General features: G+C 46.3%; 1 protein-coding gene across 3 annotated transcripts in view; it reads left to right on the forward strand.

The window, feature by feature from the left end:
- The window catches only part of ITPR3 (inositol 1,4,5-trisphosphate receptor type 3), a 406,280-nt gene that overhangs the window by 177,956 nt on the left and 206,964 nt on the right, over positions 1 to 21,360 (forward strand). The gene's annotated exons all lie outside the window — the stretch shown is intronic.

A 21,360-nucleotide genomic window follows, 5' to 3' on the forward strand; every position in this document is an offset into this window, starting at 1 on the left:
GAATTGAGCTTATGGTATAATAAACAAACAGTGGGCTGTCCCTGAAATTCATAAATTCTGTCAGGTCTTCATACCACAATTTTCAGTGCTTGCGACAGATTCATGTACTTGTCAGAGACAGATGCATGAATTTTTTGAGTGGAGGCTATATGGTTAGTCCTTCCTAAGCTAGTAGTGCAGAGTTCCCTACCTGGCCACTGCAGCTGTCACACAGAGGTGGATGGAGACTGATGAGGAACTCCATGAGACTAGTTCCACATCAGGTCCACCTTGTTTGTGATTAAAAGAAGACAATGACGCAGCAGTAAAAATACAAAACACATTAATAAAGTTAAACACACAATACAGTGGGGAAAATAATTATTTGATCCCCTGCAGATTTTGTAGGTTTGCCCACTTACATATATGATAAAAAAATATAGACCCTTAATTTCTTTGTATGTTAATTAATAAGAGACAAAATATTAACCCAAAATCCAGAAAAAACACAATACAAATGTTATAAATTGAGTTGGAGTTCAGTGAGTAAAATAAGTATTTGATCCCCTACCAACCAACAATAATTATGGCTCCCACAGACTGGCTACAGTATGTGCTTATGTGGTACACAGTTTGTCCTGTAATTTTTAAGGTGCTCCTAACGACAACACAGAATCTATTTCCTACATCAAAACCTCACCATCATGGGCAAGACCATAGAGCTGTGAAAGGACATCAAGGACAAGATTGTAGACCTGTTCAAAGCTGGAATGGGCTACAAGTAGTCGAGGCAGGAGATGACCAGGGAGTGGATTAGAAGCTTTGTGGTGACATTGGTTAAGAAAGGGCGTATCTTGGAAATGTTGCGGAGGTTGAGGCGGCAAATTTTGGACAGCGATAGGATGTAGGGCCAATGTCCAGGATTACACCTAGGACCTTGGCGTAGGGGGACAAGTTGATAGTTGAGCCATTGATATTGACAGAGAAATCAGGGGAAACGACACCTGAGGGAGGAAATATCATGAGCTTGGTTTTGGAAAGGTTGAGTTTGAGGAAGTGATGTGACATCCAGGCTGATATGTCTGCTAGTAAGTTGATGATGCATGAGGAGACAGATGGAGAGAACTGGGGGGGGGGAGAGATAGATTTGGGTGTCATCAGTGTAGAGATGATATTGAAAGCTATGGGAGGCAATCGACTGACCCAGGGAGGTGGTACAGAATAGTGTCCGCTGGTTTTAGCCATTATTAGGTCATTTGAGAGTTTAAGGAGAGCAATTTCCTTGGAGTATTGAAGGAGAAATCCGGACGGAAGGGAATCAAGAAGTTTGTTCATGGTCAGATGGTCGCTTAGTCAGTTGTAGACCAGTTTTTCAAGAGGTTTGGAGGAAAAGGCAAGTAAGGAGATGGGACGTATGTTGTTAAGATTGGTGGGGTCCAGTGAGGGCTTTTTAAGTATGGGGGCGACTAGCGCATATTTTAGAGGGTTTGGGAAGATGCCACAAGAGAGGGAGAGGTTGAAAATGTGAGAGAGTGTAGAATCGAGTCAGAAGGTGAATGTAGCATTTGCGAGGGAGCAGGATCCAGGGGGCAGGTGGTTAGATGAGTGTTAGATAAAAGTTTAGCGACCTCAATACTAGCAGGGTTGAATGAGGGAAGTAATGATTGTATCTGTGTACATGAGGTGTCGCGTGTGGGAGAGCTCATGAATTGTATCAATCTTATTTTTGAAGTGATTGGTGCTCTCCTGGGCAGTGAGTGAGTTAGAGGGTGGGGGCAGTGGAGGACAGAGTAGAGTATTGAATGTAGAGAAGAGTTGTGTGGACTGGATGAGAAGGTGTTAATGAGTGTGATAAAGTAGGTCTGTTTGGCAGTGTGGAGGCAGGAATAGTATTTTAGTAGGGCAGATTTATATTGTGCGAAGTCTTCCTGGAATTTAGAAGGGTTGGCGAAGGTTTCTACGTGTAACTGTTAGATGGTTGGAGTGGAGTGAGAGGAGGGGGAAGACAGGGAGAGAGCAAAACTAATAAGGTGGTGATCAGAGAGTGGGAGAGGATTGTTGGAAAGGTTGCACGGAATGCACAGATAGGAGAAGACAAGGTCAAGGGTGTTGCAGTTGGAGTGAGTAGGAGCCTGTATCCATTGCTTCAGGTCAATAGATGAGGTTAGACTGAGAAGTTTAGAAGTAATAGTAGTGTTAATGTTAACAGGGATGTTGAAGTCACAGAGAATAATTGTGGGGATTTCAGAAGAGAGAAAGTAGAGTATCCAGGCAGAGAAGTCATCAAGGAAGGCTGATGCTTAGAGAAATGGGAGAGAATAGACAAATGCAATGTGCCTCAAAAGAGGAGAGTGTCAGAGAGGGAGGTGGGTGAAGTACCTGATAAGTGCTGCATGGGACTAGAAGGATTTCCATTCCACCTCCCTTCCATCCACTTGGTCTGTGGGAGTGAGTCCAGAGAAGGCCACCATGGGAGAGAGAAGCAGGAGAAATAGTATCTGATTCATGAAGCCAGGTTTCAGTAATAGCAAGTAGGTTAAAGGAATTTGTGATAAAGAGGTTGTGGAGGGCAGTGAGTTTGTTACAGACAGAACATGTGTTCCAAAGGGCAAAGGAGAAGGGGGGGGGGTGCTGGTTTTGGAAAGAGAAGGAATAGAGACTAAGTTATGTGGGTTGCTGCTGCTGCCAGAGGGTGTAGAGGGAAGGGAGTATTTGGCAAAGACAGATGATGGAGGCCTAGGGTTTGGCGATATGTCACCAGAGGTTAGGAGAAGCAGGAGGGTGAGGGAGGTAATGTGGGAATGTGATTTATATGAAGGGGCATGCCTCATAGTTCTGGAGGTTTTAACACTATATGGATGTAGAATGAGCAAGAGTTGTAGGAGCAGTAATAGGAAGAGGAAAGAAGGCAGGATCATATGCATAAGAAGGGGGGGTGGAGAAGAGGAGTGAAGGTAAGAGCGTTTGAGGAGAGAGGACACAAGTATCAGAAGGAGCGGCAGAGAGCACACATTACAGAGTGGAAGGAGGGCTTAATATAGAGAGACAGGGTCACCTGCAGTCTGTTAGGTGCTTTTCAGTGCAGTTTGCTATGTATGTATGCTTTGTGCAATCGCTGAAGTGCAGAGATTGAAGTGCATATTACTTGTAGAAAGAATCACTTATGCCCTTTACACACGACCGGTTTTCCCGTCAGAATAAACTCTGAAGGTTTTTCCGATGGAATTACGCTGAAGATGTCTTATATACACATGATCACACCAAATTCCGACCGTCAAGAATGTAATGACGTACAACACATACGACGGGACTAGAAAATAAATTTAATAGCCAGCAGCCAATAGCTTCCTTCTCCTACTTGCTTCAGAGCATGCGTCGTTTGGTTTGGAACAGCATACAGACAAGCTTTTTTCCAGATAGGAATTTGTTCCATCGGAAAAATATAGAGCATGTTCTCTTTCTAGGTCCGTCAGAATTTTCGATGTATAAAGTCCGATGGGGAATACACACGATCAGAATATACGATGAAAAGCTCCCATCAGACTTTTTCTGTCGGACATTCTGCTCGTGTGTACACAGCATAAGCGAAAGAAGTGTGCTCCCCCAGCAATGTGCTGACCCCTTAAGGGTGCTCAAATTTATACTGTTATAAGGGTGGGGTGGAAGTTTGTTAATTAATCATGAGTGAATATAAGGATGCATAACAATAAAAGTGGACCTTTCACTTCTAAAGTCAGAATAGCAAGAGGCCAGAGGCCAAGATAAGATCAACACATAAAACTTAGGTAAGATAGTGCAGAGCAACAAAAAAACAACATCATGGTTAGGCACACAGGGCAACAGATGGAGAAGGCCACATACCAAAGACACATACACAAAAAGAGCAAGCTAATCCCAATTTCATTTAAAGGTGGAAGATGTGATTGAGCTGACACAAACCAAAGACACATACCGTATATACTCGAGTATAAGCCGGCCAACCTAATTTTACCAAAAAAACCTGGGAAAACGTATTGACTCGAGTATAAGCCTAGGGTGAGAAATGCAGCAGCTACTGTAAGTGGAAAAGAGGGTCAACGGTGCCCATCTGCAGCCTCACTGTGCCCATTTGCATCCTCGCTGTGCCATCTCTCTGCCTCACTGTGTCATCTGCTTGTCTCACTGCAGCCTCGTGTACCTGATCTCCAGAACACCTACGCTGTGACATGCAGTCTAGTCGGCGCCCATGCAATGTAACAAAGCCCCACCTCCTCCTTGTCCTCGTCTGTGACGGAACACTGATTCAGTTTCCCAGCAGTGAGTCAGTGTTCTGCCTATCACGGACGACGACGAGGAGAATGTGGGGCTTTGTTACACTACACAGCTGCTGACTAGACTGCATGTCACAACGCCAGGAGATCAGGTGCATCAGGCTGCAGATGAGCACAGTAAGGCAGGGAGACTCGAGTATAAGCTGAGGGGGCGTTTTCAGCACAAAAAAATGTGCTGAAAAACTTGGCTTATACTCGAGTATATACGGTACGCAGAAAGAGCAAGCTGATCCCAATTTAATTTAAAGGTGGAAGATGTGGTTGAGCTTACACATACCAAAGACACATACACAGAAAAAGCAAGCTGATCCCAATTTCATTTAAAGGTGGAAGATGTGGTTGCGCTTACACATACCAGAGACACATACACAGAAAGAGCAAGCTGATACCAATTTCATATCAAACAAGCGAAATCAAACAAGCTAAAGACAAATCTTTCCCAGACATGTATCCCACAGATCCTGATTCACCCATCCCATCTTCTAGTCTTTTTGACTTTGATACTGATGTTATGGATACACTGGATGTACTTTTTTTTTTTTTGAAATTGTTTATTTATAGCAGGAAATGGGTCCACATAGACCAACAGGTTACATACTTGCCACATATCTTACAGATAAAGAGGCAGTACAGGTAATACAACATCAATTATCATTAACAGCATTATCATCAAAAATAATCAACAGCAGCATGTGGCGTTGTGAATTCTCGTTGTCCCGTGGTCTCACTTCCCAGTTTCTTTTTTACTAGCTAGGTATCTACATTGATACCAGTATATGGAGAGGGAGGTGAAGCAAAGGAGGAGGAAGAACAGAGGGGAAAAGAGAACAAAGGGGGTGTATCAAGTATGGGGGGTAAAGGGGGAGTGAAGGGGGGAGCAAAGTGTGTTACACGATCCTGGAGTGCTCGGATAACCGGAATTACAGTTACAGGGCCTCTGTCTATGACCACCAGACTCAACATATCATTGTCACTGCATGCGGTATTATGTGTCTGTGTCAGACACTCTCAGGGCCTGGCCCTCAGCCGAGTATATGAACACATTCCAACCCTGCCAGGTTTTAGTGAAGGTCTCCTCTCTGTTTTGTGCTGTGAGGATAAGATCCTCCAATTTCCTGATGTCCTCCACTTTACGAAGCCAGAGGTCAGTGGTTGGCGGAAGAGGCGATTTCCATTGGAGTGGTATGCAGGCCTTAGCTGCATCAAGGAGGTGGCGGATCACTGATTTCTTGTATTTCCTGTGAGGGACATTGGAGGCGTGTAAGAGAAAGAATGCTGGGTCGTCTGTGAGGAGCCGGGCTGTGAATTGTTGTACTGTCTCACGCACCACTTTCCAGAAGTGCATAAGTTTAGGACATGCCCAAAAAAAATGTAGCATGGTCCCTTTGTCTGCGTGACAACGCCAACATAGGTCTGATGTATTCGTGTAAAGCTGGTGGAGTAGCGAAGGGGTCCTATACCAACGTGAGAGAATTTTGTAATTTGTTTCTTGGATCTTGGCACAGATAGAGGATTTGTGTGTAAATCGGAGAATACGCTGTCTCTTGGTGTTATTGAATTGGCAAGCTAGCTCTTTTTCCCAGTTAAGTAGTCCCAGGGGAATAAAGTCTGCTGAGGGAGCATTTAAAAGGTTATAGGTCAATGAAAGTGTGTGTGGAAGGATACCCACGTCAGTGCAGAGCACCTCCAGGGCTGTGAGTGTCTGAGCGTCTTCCTTGGGGGGTGGGATCGTTAGTTGGAGTGTCCTCAGGAAGTCTAGATGGAACGGGCCCGTAGGATCTAGGAAATTCACCATCGTTTTCCAGCGCCCCCCGGAACTGAAGTGGGAGGCTTGATGTAGGCCCGCCTTCCCCAGATTCCGAAGACACCCATCGTAAAGACCTGGAGTAAATAAGGGGTTGCCTATGATAGGGTAAAGGGGCGAGTTTGGGAAGGAGAGGGACATTTGCTATATTATCCGAGCGCAAACCCTCGCCGAGTTACCAATCAGTGGGTGACATTTTATCTCAGTTGGCAGTGCTGAGTAGCACCATGGTGCCCCCTGGAGCGGAATCACACTTTGGGATTGTTCCAGTTTGGCCCATAGCTTTGTACCCTGATGGCGGCACCAATCTATGAGTCTCCCCGATGAACAGCCTGATAATAGGCTTGAATATTCGGTAGGGCTAGACCGCCGTGCGATTTGGGGAGCACAAGAAGTTTATTGGCGAGTCTAGGTCTTTTTTTTGCCCAGACGAATTCTGTGAATGCAGATCGTACCCTTTTAAAGAAGGCGGTTGGTACGTGTATAGGTAGGGCCTGCATCAGGTAGAGGATTTTTGGGAGGATAGACATCTTTAAAATGTTGCAGCGTCCTATCCAGGAGTGCATGCTCGATTGCCATTGGGACAGAAGTGTTTTTATTTCCAATAGTAGTGGTGGGAAGTTAAGCTCGTACAGTTTCGAGAGTGTATGAGGGATGTATGTACCTAGGTACTTCAGAGCCCTGTTTGTCCACTTCAAGGTAAAGCTGGCTTGAAGGTCTCTGAGCTGCGCCGCCGGTATCCCTACGCCCATTACCTCTGACTTGGCGAAGTTAATCTTTAAATTCGAGAGCGTCCCGTAAGTTTCAAATTCCCACATCAAATTTGGGAGGGATATCACCAGGTTTGAGAGTGAGAACAACAAGTCGTCCGCGTAGGCTGACACTCTGTGTTGGGTGTGTTTAACCGAAATACCCGTTATGTTCGGATTTAATCTAATGTGGCATAGGAATGGTTCGAGGGACAACCCGAAGAGGAGGGGTGAAAGCGGGCAGCCCTGTCACGTCCCGTTTGGAAGGGCTGCGGAAGGGTTCGGACAGTACCCCATTGGCCCTAACCCTGGCCGACGGTGTTGTATATATTGCATGGATCCATCGTAACATGTTGTTACCCAATCCTATATGGCGTAGCGTGGCAGACATGAAATCTCAGCTCACCCTGTCAAAAGCTTTCTCAGCGTCTGTGCTGAGAAAGATACTTGGCCTGTTTTCCAAGGTGGCAGTATACAGCAGGTTCAGGACTTTGGTGGTGTTGTCCCTAGCCTCCCTGGTTGGGACAAAGCCTACCTGGTCAAAATGTATCAGATCGGGGATGTATGACTGCAGCCTCATAGCTATGATTTTAGTAAATGGCTTAAGATCTGTATTCAATAGAGAAATTGGATGATAGCTCTCGCACTGAGACGGGTCCTTACCTTCTTTAGGGATCACAGCTATATGGGCCTGTAACTTGGCCTCATGGAGCTTGCTCCCCTTAGTAAGATCATTGAAAAGGTGAAGTAGATGATGTCCAAGGGACGGGAGTAGAGTCTGATAATATTGTAGTGTTAGACTATCAGGACCCGGGGCCTTCCCTCTCTTGGTATTACCTATTAGCAGTTGGATTTCGGACAGTATTATAGGCTCCTCCAAAATGCCCCGTATTTCCGTCGGCAGGGTGGGCATATTGGAAGAGGCTATGTAATCGGCTATGTGCACTGGGGAGGGTTGGGCTGTGTCTAGGTTGTAGAGAGTCTCATAAAAGGACTTGAATGTATTGGTAATTTGTTGGGGTAGCGTCTCTCGTGTCCCCAAGGAGGAGAGAACATAAGGTGTATAAGATGCCGCCCGTTGGGTTTTCAGAGATTGCGCGAGTAATCTACCACATTTATTACCTGATTAGTAGATTATTTTACTGGAGCTCTGGAGCGCTGCCTTAGCTTTAAAGTGGAGGAGATTTTTTATTTGGGTACGTATCGTATCCAGCTCACTACCTAAGGGAGTATTCGGTGTCTGTTTATGTTTTGGTTCTAAAATTTGAAGCTTACCAAATAACTCGGACAGTTGAGCGGTTTGCTGTCTTTTAAGTCGTGTGCCGTGTTTTATCAGTACCCCGCGAATCACCGCCTTGTGTGCCTCCCAAACTAGGCCCACATCACAGTCCCCTGCGCCGTTAGTGTGGAAGTAATGGGATGTTTCTGTCGTCACGTCTGTCAGTACCTCGGTGTCCTGGAGGAGACTCTCATTGAGTCTCCATGGCTTCTTCTGTCCCCTGTAAAAGTCTGTCAAAGCATAGCGTAATGTAACTGGGGCGTGGTCAGAGCACGTGATAGACCCAATAGTGGATCCTTTGACTGCCTGAAGTTGGTTATGTGGCATCAAGAAATTGTCGATGCGTGAGTACCCGTGGTGCGGTCTAGAAAATCCCTTTCCCCGGGGTGGAAGAGGCGCCATACATCCACCAATGTGTCCTCTGCGGGTATTAAGGGGTTGTTTAGGTCTCCACCTATAATCAGTTGGCCTTCCGTAAAGTTTTGAAGTAAGTTTAAGTGTTTTTTCACAAACAGGTCTTGTCTGCTGTTAGGGGCGTATAAGTTAGCAATGGTAAACTTCACACCACCCATCAGGCCTTTAAGGAATAAAAACCTTCCCTCTGGGTCTGTTGTTAAGTTTAACAGAGTCCACGGTACTCTGGCCGCTATTTGAATGGAGACCCCTCTAGATTTGACCTCCGTGTATGTGGAGTGATAGACTGTCGGGTAGTATCTGTTTTTCAAGATAGGGAACTTGTTTTCCCTAAAATGTGTCTCCTGTATTAAGACAATGTCAGCGTTCTGTCATTTTATGTCGTTCAGCAGCATGCGTCTCTTCTCGGGGACGTTGAGTCCCTTCGCATTAAGGGTAACAGTGTTAAGCACATCCATGATCGGGTCAGGGTAGGAGGAGTGGGAAGGGGGAGGAGAGAGGATGAAAGATGTGTGGGTGGGAGATTGTGTCAGTGGAGAGTAATAGTGATAGGTTATAGGGGTCAGGAACGTACGGGGGTGTGGCCGAGAGGGAAAGAACTCTCAGTCAGCACTGTCCAGCGGAGCTGGAGAACTAGAATGCAGCAATTGGCTGCTTCAATGCCCACCAGGTATAGCTGGATGAAAAGCATCAACCTATTTGGGGGAGCGTTCAGCGCAGGCCAACGGGGAGTCTCCCCAACCCCCCCCGGCCCCAGGCCTTAGGTGCATGTGTAGATGTGTACAATTGAGTGATGCCCATGCGGGCAGGACTGGTTTGGGTAGAAGAATAGAAACCTCTCAAGATTCGTGAAAGCTAAACATACCACAGATCTAGGCATAAACCATAAAACATCTCTAAACCAACATTCCCCCTTGCCCGTCAGTTTGGCACAGCTTCCCCTGCACCCTCCCGGAGACAACAGCAAATCCCGAAAAGAGGGATACATGGAGGGGGGGGGGGGCGGGGGAGAGAGGGAAGTAGGGATGGGGGGGAACGGAGGAAGGATGAAAACAGAGGGCCCCACCCCAACATCCCCCACCCCACAGCCCAAAGTCAGATATCAGCCCCCAGCCCCCACCCAACTGCAGCACGATACCTGCCACAGTGACCCACCCGATCCCCACACAAGTTCCAGGATGTCTCCATACTCCGGGCGTCCTCAGGAGTATAACAGTCGTGAGGACCAGGCAGATGGGCCTTGAGGGTCCCTGAGGTTGAAAGCTGCCCCGTTCGTCCAGGGGGCCGTCAGCGCCTCTTCAAAGTGTTGCATGGGTGGCCTCACTATGCCCACAGGTGTGAACAGACATGTAGGTACGCCCGGGGTCGCCAAGGCGCGGCACCGCTCCATGCATCTCCTGCATGGCGCTAGCAGCCGTATAGGGCAGGGGCAAAGTCCAGAAGAGGGGGATGCCGATCAAGGGAGAGTAATGCTAATGAGGGGTGTAAATTTCAACCAGTGCAGAACAACATAAGAAGTGCTAAAGGGTGCCGTCATGTCTCACACGATCCATTAACAGATGTGGACGGGGTGCAGGACCGACCTCGGGACCTCCGGGAGCGAGCTGGTAGGGCAGGTCTGCCTGATGGTGGGCCTAAGCAGCCTGCAGGGCGCTGGATCCTTGCTAACCAGTTCGGCACCGGGACCGGTTCTGCCCCCAGGAAAGCAAAGAGGGCAGGGAGGTCCGCTGATGTGCGTAGTGTGAAGGAGCCACTATCCGTGCGAAAGATGACTGTTAGGTGGAGCCCCATCTGTATGTGCAGCCATGGCGCCTCGCAACTTCAAGGGTCGGTTTCAGCATGGCACGGCACTGTAGTGTGGCCCTGGATAGGTCCGGGAGTATCTGGATCTGCGCTCCATCAAAGTCGATGACCCCATGTTCTCATGCCTTCTTCAGGAGTACTTCCTTCTGTGCGTATCTATGAAGGTGGCACAGAACATCACGGGGTCTTGCCGGGTCGGTAGATCTGGGGCCCAGCGCACGGTGAACCCGATCAATTTCCAGGGAGGGAGCCCAGGAGCCTGTGAAAGATAGCGGTAACAGTCTCTGCCAAATCCTCTGGGCCTGTAGCCTCCGGGAGTCCCCGCAGTCACAAGTTATTACGGCGACTGCGGTCTTCCATTTCCTCCAGATGGAGCTGCATCTCCTGTGCTACCGCTGCATGAGAATCCTGCGCATGTTCTAGGGCTTGCACCCTAGTCTCCAGCGAAGTGATCTGGGTTTCCCCTGAGGACACCCGGTCTTCTATTGCGTGCAGCTCCGTTCTCACCTCTTGTATGTCTCTGTTGTGTGTCTCTTCTATCCGCAGGATTAGGGCTTCAATGTCCGCCCTCGTGGGGAGGGCCTCAATGTCCGCCCTCGTAGGCAGGGCCCGCAGCATTCTGCGAAGGTCATCCAGGTTTCCCTGGTCTGGGGTCAAGCCGGCCATCTCAGACCGTGACACGGTTGGAGCCCCTAAGAGGGGGTCTGAGGTGGGTGCAGTGGGGAAGATCTGTGTCTCAGGGGGGACTGTTTCCGTGTGAGGCCCCCAAGGCGGGATGGCGATGGTACCAGTTGAAGTGCACAGGCTCCCTCTGAAACGCTGGATACCGGTTTCGTTTGGGAGTGTTCATGCTGAGTTCACATCTGATGGAGTTATGTTGTGGCCTGTATGCTCCGGGTCAGGCAGGGGCCCCCCAGGGCTTGTCTTCACCCAACCATCATCAGGTTGCAGCCACCGGAGCAGGGTGTTATCATGTTAAGGGTAGCATGGACTCCTCTGTTGGCACCCTTCCTCTTCCACCCCTGGTCCAGAGATGTCGCTGAGGGGCAGTCGGATACGTCCCTGAAGTTCCACAAACCAGCCTTCCCCAAAGACAAAGCCCACCAGCAGTCTCTCTCAGTACAATAGCGGGCATGCAAAGAGAGGCTCTGCTGTGTGGCTGGAAGACTGGGCTTATTAAGGAGTATAGATAGTCCAGTGCACGGTGTCACAGGCCACAGCCTACAAAACCTCTAAGCCACGGGCTGTGGCGGCACTCCAGGCAGGGGCTAGGGCCCAGAGGACTGAGTGAGCAAGCGTGGAGAGGTGGTCTGTGCCACCGGTGAAGGCCGGACCGGCCGCAGTGTCTTCTGGCGGGGACGCAGCCCCAGGAAACAGTGGGGATGCGCAGGCTGCACTAGGCCGTACTAGGCCGGAGCGGACCGCCGCGTCACCGGGGCCCAGCGAGGCCTCCAGGACGTGCTCTGCCGGTCTCCGCTCCAGTACGGGGGGTAGTTAAAAGTCCCCTACCTCTGCCTCCACGGCGGTGACTCTGGTAGGCCTCTGGGCAGCAAGATGGTGGCGGCCCCGGAGTAGCAAGATGGCGACGGACGCGGAGGGCCAGAAGACTGTTCTTTCCGTGGGCTGCCCGCAATCCTGGGCAATATCGACCTGGGGCGCCTCTAGGGACCTCAGGGAACTGTGCAGGCAGGTTTTTGTGCACCAACCCGGGTTTGTAGTGCTCCGATGGTGGTGGATTAGCGGCAGTGGTCCGGAGCTCCCTATACAAATGTCCGCCATCGCCCACGTCCGGACACGCTTGGATTTACTTTCTATAGAAGATGGCTCGCTCAACTTATTTACAGAACATCTAGCTACCTCTCCTCCTATAGTCCACGCCTCACTGAAGCAAAAATCAGTTTTTTTATCCCGGTCATTCTAAAGGCCCCTACCTAGAGAGCTTCTAAGGGTTGTATATGCCGACTTCCAAAAACTGTGTCAGTCATCTTCCACCACCACCCTTAATAACCACAATCGCTCTCCTTTACAAATTAAAGCCTTAGAATCTCTGATGCTAGTTACAGACACAATCATCAAATCTGCTGATAAAAGAGGAGGGATAGTTTTACAAAGAGTGAATTATGTAGCAGAAGCCATCAGGCTTCTCTCTAACAATACCACATATACCATAAACAACAATGCCCCCTAGGTAGACGGACAGTGTGATGGACAGTGTGACCACGGGATTCAGTTAATATATAGATCAGTATTTACAGCCACTGGTCCACCAGCTACAATCGAACATCAGAGATGGTACACATCTCTTGGAACTTTTATCTCCATATAAATGGGAATCCACTTATGTGTGGCTTTCCCTAGATGTAAATTCTTTATATACCTCCATGCCCCCTAGTTTTTGTTTGCTAGCTCTGGAATTTTTCCTCGCAAAGGATCCATTTTTAAACCCTAGACAGGCAGCTTTCATTTTGGAAGCAACCAATTTTTGTCTAACCCATAATTACTTTAATTTTGATTGTGATTTCTATTTGCAGCTGCAGGACACTGCCATAGAGGCCAATTTCACACCTTCCTATGCTAACCTGCCTTGGGTTACTGGGAAACCAATTATATTTGGCAACAGAACCAACAGAAAATTTTCTGCCCACACTGTCTTCTTCGGAAGATACAACCACAATATTATCATTTAGGATGGATTTGTCGACCTCATCCCCTCATTCGTCAACCATTGCAACAATAACCCCTGCGGTTTGTCATTCACATACAGTGGTGTGAAAAAGTGTTTGCCCCCTTCCTCATTTCCTGTTCCTTTGCATGTTTGTCACACTTAAGTGTTTCGGAACATCAAACCAATTTAAACAATAGTCAAGGACAACACAAGTAAACACAAAATGCAATTTGTAAATGAAGGTGTTTATTATTAAAGGTGAAAAAAAATCCAAACCATCATGGCCCTGTGTGAAAAAGTGATTGCCCCCCCCTGTTAAAACATACTATAACTGTGGTTGTCCACACCTGAGTTCAATTTCTCTAGCCACACCCAGGTCTGATTATTGCCACACCTGTTCACAATCAAGGCATCACTTAAATAGGAGCTGCTTGACACAGTAAGGTCCACCAGAAGATCTTTAAAAGCTACACATCATGCCGAGACCCAAAGAAATTCAGGAACAATTGAGAAAGAAAGTAATTGAGATCTATCAGTCTGGAAAGGGTTATAAAGCCATTTCCAAAGCTTTGGGAATCCAGCGAACCACAGTGAGAGCCATTATCCACAAATGGCGAAGACATGGAACAGTGGTGAACCTTCCCAGGAGTGGCCGGCCGCCCAAAATTACCCCAAGAGCGCAGCGACGACTCATCCAAGAGGTCACAAAAGACCCCACAACAACGTCCAAGGAACTGCAGGCCTCACTTGCCTCAGTTAAGGTCAGCGTTCATGCCTCCACCATCAGGAAAAGACTGGGCAAAAATGGCCTGCATGGCAGAGTTCCAAGGAGAAAACCACTGCTGAGCAAAAAGAACATCAAAGCTCATCTCAATTTCTCCACAACACATCTTGTTGATCCCCAAGACTTTTGGGACAACATTCTGTGGACCGATGAGACAAAAGTGGAACTCTTTGGAAGGTGTGTGTCCAAGTATATCTGGCGTAGAAGGAACACTGCATTTCATAAAAAGAACATTATACCAACAGTAAAATATGGTGGTGGTAGTGTGATGGTCTGGGGCTGTTTTGCTGCTTCAGGACCTGGAAGACTTGCCGTGATAAAAGGAACTATGAATTCTGCTGTCTACCAAGAGATCCTGAAGGAGAATGTCCGACCATCTGTTCGTGTACTCAAGCTGAAACGAACTTGGGTTCTGCAGCAGGACAATGATCCTAAACACACCAGCAAGTCCACCACCGAATGGCTGAAGAAAAACAAAATGAAGACTTTGGAGTGGCCTAGCCAAAGTCCTGACCTGAATCCTATTGAGATGTTGTGGTATGACCTTAAAAAGGCCGTTCATGCTCGAAAACCCTCTAATGTAACTGAATTAGGACAATTCTGCAAAGATGAGTGGGCCAAAATTCCTCCAGGACGCTGTAAAAGCCTCATTGCACGTTATCGCAAACGCTTGGTTGCAGTTGTTGCTGCTAAGGGTGGCCCAACCAGTTATTAAGTTTAGGGGGCAATCACTTTTTCACACAGGGCCATGATGGTTTGGATTTTTTTTCACCTTTAATAATAAACACCTTCATTTACAAATTGCATTTTGTGTTGTCCTTGACTATTGTTTAAATTGGTTTGATGTTCCGAAACACTTAAGTGTGACAAACATGCAAAGGAACAGGAAATGAGGAAGGGGGCAAACACTTTTTCACACCACTGTATGTTACAGACCCCAACACTTTGGTTTTTCTGGATCTAGAATTGGGTCATTTATAAGATACTATCTATGCCAAAAACTACACCAAGCCCACTGTGGGCAACTCCTTTTTACCTCACAATAGCTGCCATTACCTGAAGTGGATTCAAAATATCCCAAAGGACAGTTTTGTCGGCTGCGACAAAACTGCATATGAGATACGGATTATGTGGAACAGAGTGTGGCCCTTAAAATACATTTTCTGAATAAACAGTACCCAGAACGACTGGTAGACCAAGCCTATAAAATTTATCTAAAAGGTAAACCTCCAAAAACAGCTCTATCTGGTGACCATTCCACCAGATTCATTACTACATTCCATTTTCAATATAAAAACAAGGAAAGAATCCTTGCTAATCATTGGAACATATTGCAACAAGACCCCCACCTCAAAACCACCCTCCCAGAAAATCCCAGAGTCACTTACCGTAAAGCTCACAATCTTAAAAATAAGGTTGCCCTGAGAAAACCAGACACCAGACCTAGCTCATTGGTTCTGATACCCCTTGTAGGTATGTATCAGTGCCAAAAAGCTCTTTGTGTCAGGGCTGGGCTCAGCCCTTTCTTCTCTGAGCTGGTCACTCAGCTGTTGGCTAATTGCCAGCTCCCATCTCTCTCCACAGTTACTCAGCTGTTGGTGATCCTGCTCGTCAGTCCTGCCAACTTAAAGCGGGAGTCCACCGGGACTCCGCGTTTTTTGTTTTTTTTTAAAAGCCAGCAGCTACAAATACTGCAGCTGCTGACTTTTAAAATAGTGACACTTACCTGTCCAGTGCACCCGCAATGTCGGCACCCGAAGCCGATCGCTAGGTCGTCTGTCGGGTCCTGCCGCCGCCATCTTGGGTATGGGAATCAGGAAATGGAGCCTTTCGGCTTCATTTCCCGGTTCCCTACTGCGCATGCGCGAGCCGCACGGCGCAATCCGGACGGTCCCCGCTGCCTCTGGGAGCTGTGTGTTTCCCAGCAGGCAGCGGGGCACTTGCGCAAAGGGGCGGGCAGTTGCGGAAAGGGGCGTAATCTACGCCCCTTTCCGCAGACAGCTATCCCGGAAGTGGGTGCAGTTACCTGGATTATCCAGGTAACTGCACCCCCCTCCCCCCTGAAAGGTGCCAATTGTGGCGCCGGAGGGGGGGGGGGTTCCGATGAGCGGAGGTCCATTTTAGGGTGGACCTCCGCTTTAAGCCGTCTAATCCAGAGGAGCTCTGCCTTCACCTTGGTCACATCACTAGAAACTATTTCCTGCATTCCTGTTTAAAGAACATCCCTTCTGGCTCCAGATCCTGCTTGCTGTTCCACTACTTGATCCCATACTTCTGGCTTGGCTGACTATCCGTTCCGGTTACTGAACTTTGGCTATGTTTTGACTACGTTTGTGCTTTTTACTTTTATTATTAAACAAGTGTGATTTATCTGTACTTCTGTCTTGGTCTGATTTCATGGTTCTTGACAGTAGGCGAAAGCCATGAATTCAGAAGATGCAGTCAATTGTTGGTAATATTTTTTCCAGATTGGATGAACTGGATCACTGCATGGATCAGTTCGCCATGTCGTTACAAACACTCCTGAGTCACACGGCTCATCTGAAATCTCCCACTGTGGCCAGCCCCAAAACATCCTATGTTGCAGGCCGACACTGCTGCTGCTCCAGTCTCTGTGCAGGCACCCGCATCAACCAGGTTGAACAAGGTACAAGGCTGCCTTTGTTTCTGCTCCTGTTTTGGCACATCCTGATCCTAAGTCACCTTTTATCCTGGAGGTTGATGCTTCTGAGAATGGTGTTGGTGCCCTTCTGTCTCAACGTCCTTTCTCTGAGAGCGCTATGCATGCTTGTGGCTACTTTTCCAAGAAATTGTCACCTGAGGAGTGCAGTTACGAGATTGGTGACAGAGAGCTGTTGGCGATTATTTTAACCCTGAAAGAATGGAGACATCTTCTCAAAGGTACCACTGTGCCAGTTCTCATTCTTACTGACCATAAGAATCTCACATTCTTATTTGAGGCTAAATGTCTCTCTCACAGAAGGGTGCGATTGGCTTTTTTCTTGTCACGTTTAAATTACATTGTATCATTCTTAACCGGTACTAAGAATGCAAGGGCTAACTCCTTGTCATGGTAATTTTCCTCCACTTCCAAGTTGGAGTCCGTTCCGGTTCCTATGATTCCTCCTGATCGTATTCTGGCTCCGGTTCGTGCCAGTCTCACTTCTCTTTTGGGTGACAAAATTCTTGCTGCTCAGGTCTAGGTCTTATGGTGGTTGACCAGTTCTCAAAGGTGTGTCATTGTATTCCACTTAAGAAGTTGCCCACTTCTAAGGAACTGGCTTCCATTTTTGCTTGGGAGATCTTTCGCTTACATGGGCTACCCAAGTTGATTGTCTTGGACAGGGGTAGTCAGTTTGTGTCTCCTTTCTGGCTAGCCTTTTGTGCACAGTTGAGAATTCAGCTTGCTTTCTCCTCTGCGTATCACCCACAGTCCAATGGGGCCATAGAACGAGCCAATCAGTCCTTGGAACAATTGCTACATTGCTATATTTCTGACCATCATAACAACTGGTCAGACCTATTACCATGGGCAGAGTTTTTTCACAACAGGGCCTTGAATTCTGCTTCCTGATTGTCCCCATTTATGGCAAATTATGGTTTCCAACCTTTCATGTTGCCTGACTCATTTGTTCCGCGGAGTATTCCTGCATTAGAGGAGCATCTCTGTGGTCTTTGTTCCACTTGGGAACAAGTCCAGGAGGCTTTGTGTCATGCTAATGATATTTACATACTCCATGCTGACTGCAGACGCCTGCCCGTGCCTTCCTACCAGGTTGGGGACAGGGTCTGGCTGTCATCTCGCAAACCTCCGACTTCATGTTCACACCTCGGTTTATTGGGCTTTTCCGTATTCTTCACAGGATTAACCCAGTGGCTTACGCATTAGACCTTCCTTCTAATATGCGCATTTCTAATGTATTTCATGTCTCCTTATTAAAACCTTTTGGTCTGCAACCGCTTTACCATCTCGGTGCCACGTCCTCACCCTGTACAGGTTGAGAACCATGAGGAGTATGAAGTACAGTCCATTGTTGAATCCCGTAGGTTCCGTGGGCGCAAACAGTACCTGGTGCATTGGAAAGGGTATGGTTTCGAGGAACACTCTTGGGTCTCATCCTTGGACGTACGTGCCCCTGTCCTCCTCTGTGATTTCCATAGACATTTTCCCCTCAAGCCTGGTGGTCTTCCGAAGGGGAGGGGTCAGCGAGGAGGGGGTACTATCAGGGCTGGGCTCCTTCTTTGAGCTGGCTGCTCAGCTGTTGGCTAATTGCCAGCTCCCATCTCTCTCCACAGTTACTCAGCTGTTGATGATCCTGCTTGTCAGTCCTGCCTACTTAAGCCGTCTAGTCCAGAGGAGCTCTGCCTTCACCTTGGTTACATCTCCTGCATTCTTGTTTAAAGGCCGGCTTTGCGGATATCCCTTCTGGCTCCAGATCTTACTTGCTGTTCCATTACTTGATCCCTGACTTCTGGCTTGGCTGACTATTCGTTTCCGGTTACTGAACTTTGGCTATGTTTTGACTACGTTTGTTCTTTTTACTTTTACTGAACTTTGGCTATGTTTTGACTACATTTGTTCTTTTTACTTAAACACGTGTGATTTAACTGTACTTCTGTCTCAGTCTGATTTTATGGTTCCTGACACTTTGTAAAACATGTAAGTTTGTCCAGCATGTTAAAAAAATCCTTTTGCTCTAAGGGAAAAACCTACCAGCTGGACAATATCTACAACTGCTCCTCAGACTTTGTTGTCTGTGGGCTCACTTGCCCCTGTGAATTGATCTATGTTGGCCGCATCATCCCCCCATTAAGGCAGCGTTCTGGCCAGCATAGAAGACTTATAAAAGAGGGAAAAGATCAGCATACTGTCCCAGACATTTTGCTGAGTTTCACCAACAATCCACAGTGGGACTACAAGTGTGGGTCATCGAACAGATGCCCAGATGTCTTCCTGAGGCTGAATGTTACAAAAAATTATGTGCTAGAGAAACCTTCTGGATTTATAACCTTGATGCCCTTTCACCAGGAGGTTTTAATGAGGGAATTAACATTGCTATAGTTTTTTCTAGGCTTCCTATTCCAGTTCAGTATGTACTATGTGTTTTTTTCATTTTTCCTTGCCCAAGCCAATTTCTGACATAAATAGTTTTTATCATTTTTTTCCCAGGAGTCTTTTTCCTTTTTTGGGGGGGGTAGCAGGGTTCACCTTTTTATGAGTATCTATAATGTAGTATATAGTAGTTATGTGATCTGGAATCTATGTTCATCATTCAGAAGATCCTCCCATCTTCATAAGCCAACCATCTACCCAACACAGTTTTGCTGTTGATGGGAGATGTCTCTACCAATTATGTTCATTAGGTAAACTACCATATCCACATTTTTAACATTATATGTATTTTTTAAATTGTCTACAATAATTAGCATTTTCCCATCTAGGGATTACATTACTCTCTTTTTTTTCCTTTGCTTAAGCCCCTTTCCATCTATCTCTCTCTCTCTCTCTCTCTCTCTCTCTCTCTCTCTCTCTCTCTCTCTCTCTCTCCCTCTCTATATATATATATATATATATATATATATATATATACATACACACGCACACACACACACTCTTTTTTTCTTGTATTCTTTTTATTTCTTTTTTCTTTCTCCCTCTACCCCATCCCTCTTCACTTTTTTTTTCCCTATGATTTTCTCATCTTCTCCCTATGCCTTACCTGTTCCTTACCTTATAAATGCTTATTCCATGTTAGATATGTAATGATCAGAATTGTTTATCTTACAAGCCATATATGATATACTGTATATATATATATCATGATATAATGTACGTGTGTAGAATATACTGTATACATGTTTGCATACATGCAAATTTCTTTTATATTGTTTTTTATAGGGCCACACTTATATTATTATATCTAGCTCAGTTTATTTGCTAGCTTTTTTTAATTGGATTCTTAACATTATAGCTGCCAACCAATACTATCTTTGACTATTGATGATTAATCAGACTTTTATGTGGATAGACCTCTTTTAGCATTAATCAAAGATTTTTCCCACTGCTGCATGCTCAATACTTATTTGTTTTGTATGTATTCTCTTTTTGGAAAATCTAATGTAATTTATTTTATTGTGTATATTATTTTTAGTCCCTATGGCCATTGCCCCACTACTTAGTCTTCAGCATGTTTATTTATAAGTCCTATCATATTGTTTTGGCCCCTCCCTCTGCTGCGCTTTATAAGGTCAGCCATCTATCCCAGTTACTATGCTTGAAAAAGGAGCGTGGCTGCCGCAAAACACGCAGCATGCTTGCTCGGAAACGTGTCACACCCTTTTGGCGTCATCCCTCCTCGCCGCCTAGCAATCTGCGCATCAAGCCTCGGTGGTCTCATTTGACCGCAGCACTAAGCTCTCTGGCATTAACTTGACTCACCATGTTTGGAGGAAGAAAAATGCTGACTATGACCTTAAGAACACCATCCCCATAGCCAAGCACAGAGGTGGAAACATAATGCATTGGGGCTGTTTCTCTGCTAAAGTTACAGGCCGACTTTGATGCATTGAGGGGCCAATGGACAGGGCCACGTATTGTAAAATCTTGGATGAGAACCCTCTTCTCTCAACCAGAACATTGAAGGTGGGTCATGAATGGGTCTTCTAGTATGTCAATGACCCAAAATATACCACCAAAGCAACAAAGGAGTGGCTCAGATACAAGCACATTAAGCTCATGTAGTGGCCTAGCCAGTATCCAGACCTTAATCCTATAGAAAAATTATGAAGGGATCTGAAACTTCGAGTTGCTAAGGGACAGACAAGAAAATGTAAGGATTTAAAGAAGATCTGTAAAGAAGAGTGGCCCAAAATCCCTCCTGAGATGTTCAAACCTGGTAACCAAATACAAGAAATGTCTTACCTTTGTGCTTGTCAACAAGAGTTTCTCTACCAAGTACTAAGTCTTGTTTTGCTTGGGGCTCAAATACTTATTTTACTCACTGAACTGCAACTCAGTTTATAACATTTGTATTATGTATTTTTTTTTTTTTTCTGGATTTTCTGGTTGATATTCAGGGGTTGAATTACTAAAGGCAAATAGACTGTGCACTTTTCAAAGTGCAGTTGCACTCTGCAAGAGCAGTCGCTCCAGAGCTTAGTAAATGAAAGGAACTCTGGTGACTTCCATCAACCAATGCTGACTTACTGAATTCTCCCTATGTGTTTTTTTATATTTTGGGGGAAAGAATACAGTGATCACTGTTGCTGGCTATAGCCGACAAAAGTGATTGTTTGGGAAAAACCCAACCATACATAAAAATAAAAATAAAATAAAAATATTAATAAATAAATAAAAAATAAATAAATAAAATAAATAAAAAATAAAGCCCATACATAGATTGAAATTTAGCCGGTGCCTGCTGAACCAGTTGAATTTTGATCCATGCATGACTGGCCTAAGGAGAGCTGGAAGAACATTTTTCAACTAATTAGGATATTTGGCGATAGGTAAGTAGTGTGATTGAGTATAAAAAGAGCATCTTATATTAGAGTAATGCCACGTACACACGGT

This window comes from Lithobates pipiens, unplaced genomic scaffold (genome assembly GCF_037356315.1).
Source record: "Lithobates pipiens isolate NorthernLeopardFrog02 unplaced genomic scaffold, aLitPip1_a1.2 Scaffold_16, whole genome shotgun sequence".
NCBI lineage: Eukaryota > Metazoa > Chordata > Amphibia > Anura > Ranidae > Lithobates > Lithobates pipiens.